A 6,621-nucleotide genomic window follows, 5' to 3' on the forward strand; every position below is an offset into this window, starting at 1 on the left:
TTCCCGTTTCTCCACATCCTCTCCAGCACAAGTTGGTTGTTGATTTATTGATGATGGCCATTCTGACTGCTGCAAGGTGGTATCTCATTGTGGTTTTTATTTGCATCTCTCTGATCGCTAGCGATGTTGAGCATACTTTCATATGTCTGTGGGCGGTCTGTATGTCCTCTTTGGAGAAGTGTTTGTTCAGGTCCTTTGCCCATTTTTTAATTGGGTTGTCTGTCTTCTTGGTGTTGAGTCGTATGAGTGCTTAATATATTTTGGAGATCAATCCCTTGTCTGAGATGTCATTGGCGAATATATTTTCCCATATGGTTGGTTTCCTTTTCATCTTGCTGATGTTTTCTTTAGCTAAGCAGAAACTTTTTAGTTTGATGTGGTCCCATTTGTTTATTCTTTCCTTTATTTCTCTTGCCTTAGGAGATATATTAGTGAAAATGTTGCTACGTGGGATATCTGAAATTTTCCTGCCTATTTTTTCCTCTAGGACTTTTATGGTATCACGGCTTACATTTAAGTCTTTGATCCATTTTGAGTTTATTCTGGTGTATGGTGTAAGTCAGAGAAGGAAAACTCTGACTCCAAAAAACCTCCGCTGCCTTGTGGCATACCTCTTTAGGGGAAGGCTACGGGAGTAAACCCCGACAGAAAATCCGGAGCCGGAGTCCCTAAGGCGCTTTGACGTTGTAGTCAACACCGGCAACTCCTGCGGCGCACCTGAAGCCAAGCTGTATTGACTCCGTCTTTCCCTTGGACCCTTCAGCTGCGAAGAGAGGGGGGGTCTGCTGCATGCGCAACAGCAGACCCTCCATATCACCCCGCCCAGGCTCTGTAGCTTCAGCTTCACTGGAGAGGACACTCCAGCGTCATCGCAAGATGTCGATTCAACATGGGAGGAGGCAGATACCGTGTCACTCCCGAGTCGGACTGCACAGCCATTCTCGGCAGTGCAGATAGACTCTTAAGAAGCTACACCATTGTCTCTCGAGATGGACAGCTGCCGACGACGATGGTGTAAGTTGGTGGTCTAGTTTCATTTTTTTTCATGTCCCTGTCCAGTTCTCCCAACACCATTTGTTGAAGAGGCTCTTTTCACTCCATTTGATGTTCTTTCCCCCTTTGTCAAATATTAGTTGACCATATGAACCTGGGTTTATTTCTGGGGTTTGTATTCTGCTCCATTGATCTATATGTCTGTTTTTATGCCAGTACCAGACTGTTTTGATTACTGTGGCCTTGTAGTATAGTTTGATATCAGGTATTGTGATTCCTCCTACTGTGTTCTTCCTCAAAATTGCTGTGGCTATTCGGGCTCTTTTTTGGTTCCATATAAATTTTTGAAGTATTTGTTCTAGGTCTGTGAAATATGTTGCTGGTATTTTAATAGGGATTGCATTGAATCTTTAAATTGCTTTGGGTAATATGGACATTTTAATGATGTTGATTCTTCCCATCCATGAGCATGGTATATGCTTCCATTTATTTGTATCTTCTTTAATTTCTTTCTTCAGTGTTATGTAGTTTTCTGTGTACAGGTCTTTTACCTCCTTGGTTAAGTTTATTCCTAGGTATTTTATTTTTCTTGTTGCTATGGTAAATGGGATTTTTCTTTCAGTTTCTATCTCTGAGTTTTTATTGTTGGTGTATAAAAATGCCTTCGATTTCTTAATATTGACTTTGTATCCTGCTATTTTGCCGAATTCACTTATTAGGTTGAGTAGTTTTTTGGTGGAGTCTAAAGGATTTTTTATGTACACTATCATGTCATCTGCAAATAATGACAGTTTTACTTCCTCTTTTCCAATTTGGATGCCTTTTATTTCTCTTTCTTGTCTGATTGCTGTGGCTAGAACTTCCAAGACTATGTTGAAAGGAGTGGAGAGAGCGGACATCCTTGTCTTGTTCCTTATTTCAGGGGCAATGCTCTCAGTTTTTGCCCATCAAGTATGATGTTGGCTTCAGGTTTCTCATATATGGCCTTTATTATGTTGAGTTATGCTCCCTCTATTCCCATTTTGCTGAGAGTTTTTATCATAAATGGGTGTTGTACTTTATCAAATGCTTTTTCTGCACATATTGATATGATCATGTGGTTTTTGTCTTTCATTTTGTTTATGTGGTGTATTACGTTTATTGATTTGCAAATATTAATCCATTCTTGCATCCCTGGGATGAATCCTACTCGATCGTGGTGTATGATCTTTCTAATGTGTTGCTGGATCCGGTTTGCCAATATTTTGTTGAGGATTTTAGCATCTATGTTCATCAGTGATATTGGCCTGTAGTTTTCTTTCTTTGTTGTGTCTTGACCTGGTTTTGGAATTAGGGTGATACTGGCTTCATAGAACGAGTTTGGGAGTCTTCCCTCTTCTTGTATCTTTTGGAATAGTCTGAGGAGGATAGGAGTTAGTTCTTTCCTAAATGTTTTGTAGAATTCACTTGTGAAGCCATCTGGTCCTGGGCTTTTGTGTGCTGGGAGTTTTTTGATTACTGCTTCAGTTTCACTAGCTGTTATTGGTCTATTCAGACTTTCTGCTGCTTCTTGATTCAGTTTGGGAAGACTATAGGTTTCCAGGAATTTGTCCATTTCCTCTAGGTTGTCAAATTTCTTGCCATACGGTTGTTCATAATAATTTCTTATAATTCTTTATATTTCTGTTGTATTAGTTTTAATTTCTGCTCTTTCGGTTCTGATTTTATGTATTTGGGTCCACTCTCTTTTTTTCTTGATGAGCATGGTTAAAGGTTTGTCAATTTTTTTTATCTTTTCAAAGAAGCAGCTCCCACTTTTGTTGATCTTTTGAATTGTTACTTTAGACTCTATGTCATTTAATTCTGCTCTGATCTTGATGATTTCCTTCCTTCTGCTTGATCTGGGTTTTGATTGTTCTTCCTTTAGTTCTTGTAGCTGTAGGGTTAAATTTTTTATTAGAGATTCTTCTAGCTTTTTTAGGTAGGCTTGTATTGCTATGAACTTTCCTCTTAGGACTGCTTTCGCTGTATCCCATAGGTTTTGGGTTGTTGTGTGTTCATTATCATTGGTTTCCAGAAACTTTTTGATATCTTCCTTGATGTCATTGTTAACCCATTCATTATTTAATAGCATGTTATTCATTCTCCATGAGTTTGAATGTTTTTGAGTTTTTTCCTTGAGGTTGATTTCCAATTTTAAGCCATTGTGATCTGAGAAGATGCTTGATATAATTTCAATTTTCTTGAATTTCTTAAGGCTTGTTTTGTGTCCTACGATGTGGTCTATCTTTGAAAATGTTCCATGTGCACTTCAGAAGTATGTATATTTTGCTTCTTTGGGGTGAAAAGTTTTATATATATAGACTAAGTCCATTTGATCTAGAGTGTTGTTCAGTGCCTTAATATCTTTGTTGTTTCTTTGCTTTGAAGATCTGTCCATTGTTGACAATGGGGTGTTAAAGTCCCCTACGATGAGTGTGTTGCTGTCTATATCTTTCTTGGAGTCTTTCAAAATTTTCCTTATATATTTGGGTGCTCCTAAATTGGGTGCATATGTATTTATAAGGGTTATATCTTCTTGATGGATTTTTCCCTTAAGTATTATGAAATGCCCTTCTTCGTCTCTTTTTATGGACTTTGCTGTGAAATCTGTTTTGTCTGATACAAGTAGTGCTACCCCGGCTTTGTTTTTCATGTCCATTTGCTTGAAATACTTTTTTCCATTCCTTTACTTTCAGTCTGTGGCCCTGGCTGGTTTAGCTCAGTGGATTGAGCGTCGGCCTGCGAGCTAAGTGTCGCTGGTTCGATCTTCCAGTCAGGGCACATCAGAGAAGGAAAACTCTGACTCCAAAAAAACCTCCGCTGCCTTGCGGCATACCTCTTCAGGGGAAAGGCTAAGGGAGTAAACCCCGACAGAAAATCCGGAGCCGGAGTCCCTAAGGCGGTTTGACGTTGTAGTCAACACCGGCAACTCCTGCGGCGCACCTGAAGCCAAGCTGTATTGACTCCGTCTTTCCCTTGGACCCTTCAGCTGCGAAGAGAGGGGGGGTCTGCTGCATGGGCAACAGCAGACCCTCCATATCACCCTGCCCAGGCTCTGTAGCTTCAGCGTCATCGCAAGATGTCGATTCAACACGGGAGGGGACAGATACGATGTCACTCCCGAGTCGGACTGCACAGCCATTCTCGGCGGTGCAGATAGATTCTTGAGAAGCTACACCATCGTCTCTCGAGACGGACGGCTGCCGACGACTTTCAGTCTGTGTAGATCTTTTATTCTATGGTGTGTCTCTTGTAGACAGCATATATGTGGGTCATGCTTTCTAATCCATTCAGCTACCCTATGTCTTTTAATTGGAACGTTTAATCCTTTTACGTTTAAGGTTATTACTGATAAGTACTTATTCATTGTCATTTTTCCCCTTTGTACTCGTGTACTTCTCTGTCTCTGTTTCTTTATCTTCTTAAAGCAGACCCTTTAGCATCTCTTGCATTGCTGGTTTGCTCCAGATGTATTCTTTTAGCCTTCTTTTGTCTTGGAAGCTCCTTATTTCACCCTCCATTTTGAATGAGAGCTTTGCTGGGTATAGTATTCTAGGTTGTAGCCTTTGTTTTTCATTGCTTGGAATATTTTTTGCCATTCCCTTCTGGCTTGTAGTGTTTCTGTGGAGAAATCTGATGATAGCCTTATTGGAGCTCCCTTGTATGTTATTAGTTGTTTCTCTCTTGCTGCTTTTAGGATGCTCTCTTTGTCTTTGAATGTTGCCATTTTAATTATGATGTGTCTTGAGGTGGGCCTGTTGGGGTTCATCTTCATTGGGACTCTCTATGCTTCCTGGATTTGCGTGACTCTTTCTCTCCTCATGTGAGGGAAGTTTTCTGTCATTAGTTTTTCAAAGAGGTTTTCTATCCCTTGCTCTTCTTCTTCTCCTTCTGGAATTCCAATGATACGGATATTGTTACGTTTCATGTTGTCCTGCAGCTGTCTGAGAACCTCTTTAGTCTTGTTCAGTCTTTTTTCATTTTGTTGCACTGTCTGGGAGTTTTTGTGTATGTTGTCCTCCAGCTGGCTGATCCGATCTTCTGCTTCTTCTAGCCTGCTTTTAATTCCTTCTACTGTGTTCTTCAATTCAGAGATCATATTCTTCATTTTCTCCTGGCTCTTATTGATAGCTTCTATGTCCTTTTTCATGCTCATGTAATTCTCTGTGAGTTCCTTGTAGTTTCCCTGGAGTTCTTTGTAGTTTTCACTGAGCTCATTCAGCTTCTCCATAATCCATGTTTTAAATTCTGTATCTGATATTTTGCTCCCCTCTATTTCATTTAGCACTCTCTTTGGGGATTCTACCTTCCCTTTTGATGTGGGGTTATTTCTCTGTCTTCCCATTTTTGTGGTTCCTATTGTTTGTTGATGCTTCTTAGAATGATCTGCTCTTCCTCGATCTGCCTCTGGTAGTGTCAGATCATGTACCAGACTGGCCCTACGCAGCCTATTGGAGACTTCCAGTGATCTACTGCCTTTGTCTCTCTTCTTTAGTTGTTAATATACTCAATCTGTGATTGGCTGTGGCTTAAGGACTGTGGGTGTGGCAGCTTAATTCCTGTAGGCAGGGCTTTTATTTCCCCTTAGTCTGATGCCACTTGGAGGGGAATGGTCTGACTGCTCTACTGGGGCTGAGTCAGCACTGTCTGGTTCTGGGAGGAGGCTAGTGTAGCTTCCACTTACTCCTCTGCCCTCCTGGATCTCCTTCTGTGTTGTCGTTGATGATATTTCTTTAATCTGTCTGGTTGTATTTCAGCTACTTTTTGGTGGATTTTTTCTCTGGTTAGTTTATTGAGAGTCACTCTGCCCACCTTGTCTTGAGATCTTTTGTGGAGGTGCTGTCAGTCACTCCTCTCCGCATTCGTTCCTGGAGTCTCTCCTTAACAGGAGCGAGCTGAGAACACTGTCCCTACTCCGCAGCCATCTTCCACATTATGAAGGATTTTGTGAAGAAATGTTTGGCTATATTGGTTAAGTTGAAAATTTATGATCCATATAGGGGTAGCAGGAAAATCTGAAGTGTTGGTATGATTGTGAATTTGCGCTAATATGTAAGGACGAGTAAGAGTTTTTGGTTGGCCTTCATAGTGTATGAACGTTAAGTCTAGTGTATGATTGCAGAGAAGGGAAGGGTTGAATGCGCCCAAGGAGCGAGTCTGAATGTGGGTGCTGTTGACATGTCTGAAGCAGATGCAGTGACGATGGCTACTGGCTGGGCTGCTCTAGGGAGATCTGCCAAACCTGTATAGTAGGGGGATGGGAGAAAGTGGGCAGTAAGGTTATATAAGGTGGTGAGATTGGGCGGGAAGGCAGTTACCTTAATGCCTTGATGGTGGGAAGTGAGGGGGCAGATCCAGCAGTTGGTTTTGGTTAAGCCCGCTGTTTGCTGTATTGTGGGGGGTAGAGGATGTCGATATGAGTTGGCAAAGGTTAGAAGGGTGATAACTGTAATTGTGAGAGGAGTCAGCATGGTTACGGTGATTCGAGTAAGTCAGTGAGGGATAGAACTGGAATGAAAGTGTAAAAGTAAATTTTTTCATGGGTGTAGTTGCTGAGAGCGTCCTGCTTCCAGGCATCCAAGACGTGTTCTAAAAACTGAGAGATAG

The sequence above is a fragment of the Furipterus horrens genome, unplaced genomic scaffold (assembly GCF_987537825.1).
Source record: "Furipterus horrens unplaced genomic scaffold, mFurHor1.1.pri manual_scaffold_19, whole genome shotgun sequence".
In the NCBI taxonomy this organism is placed as follows: domain Eukaryota; kingdom Metazoa; phylum Chordata; class Mammalia; order Chiroptera; family Furipteridae; genus Furipterus; species Furipterus horrens.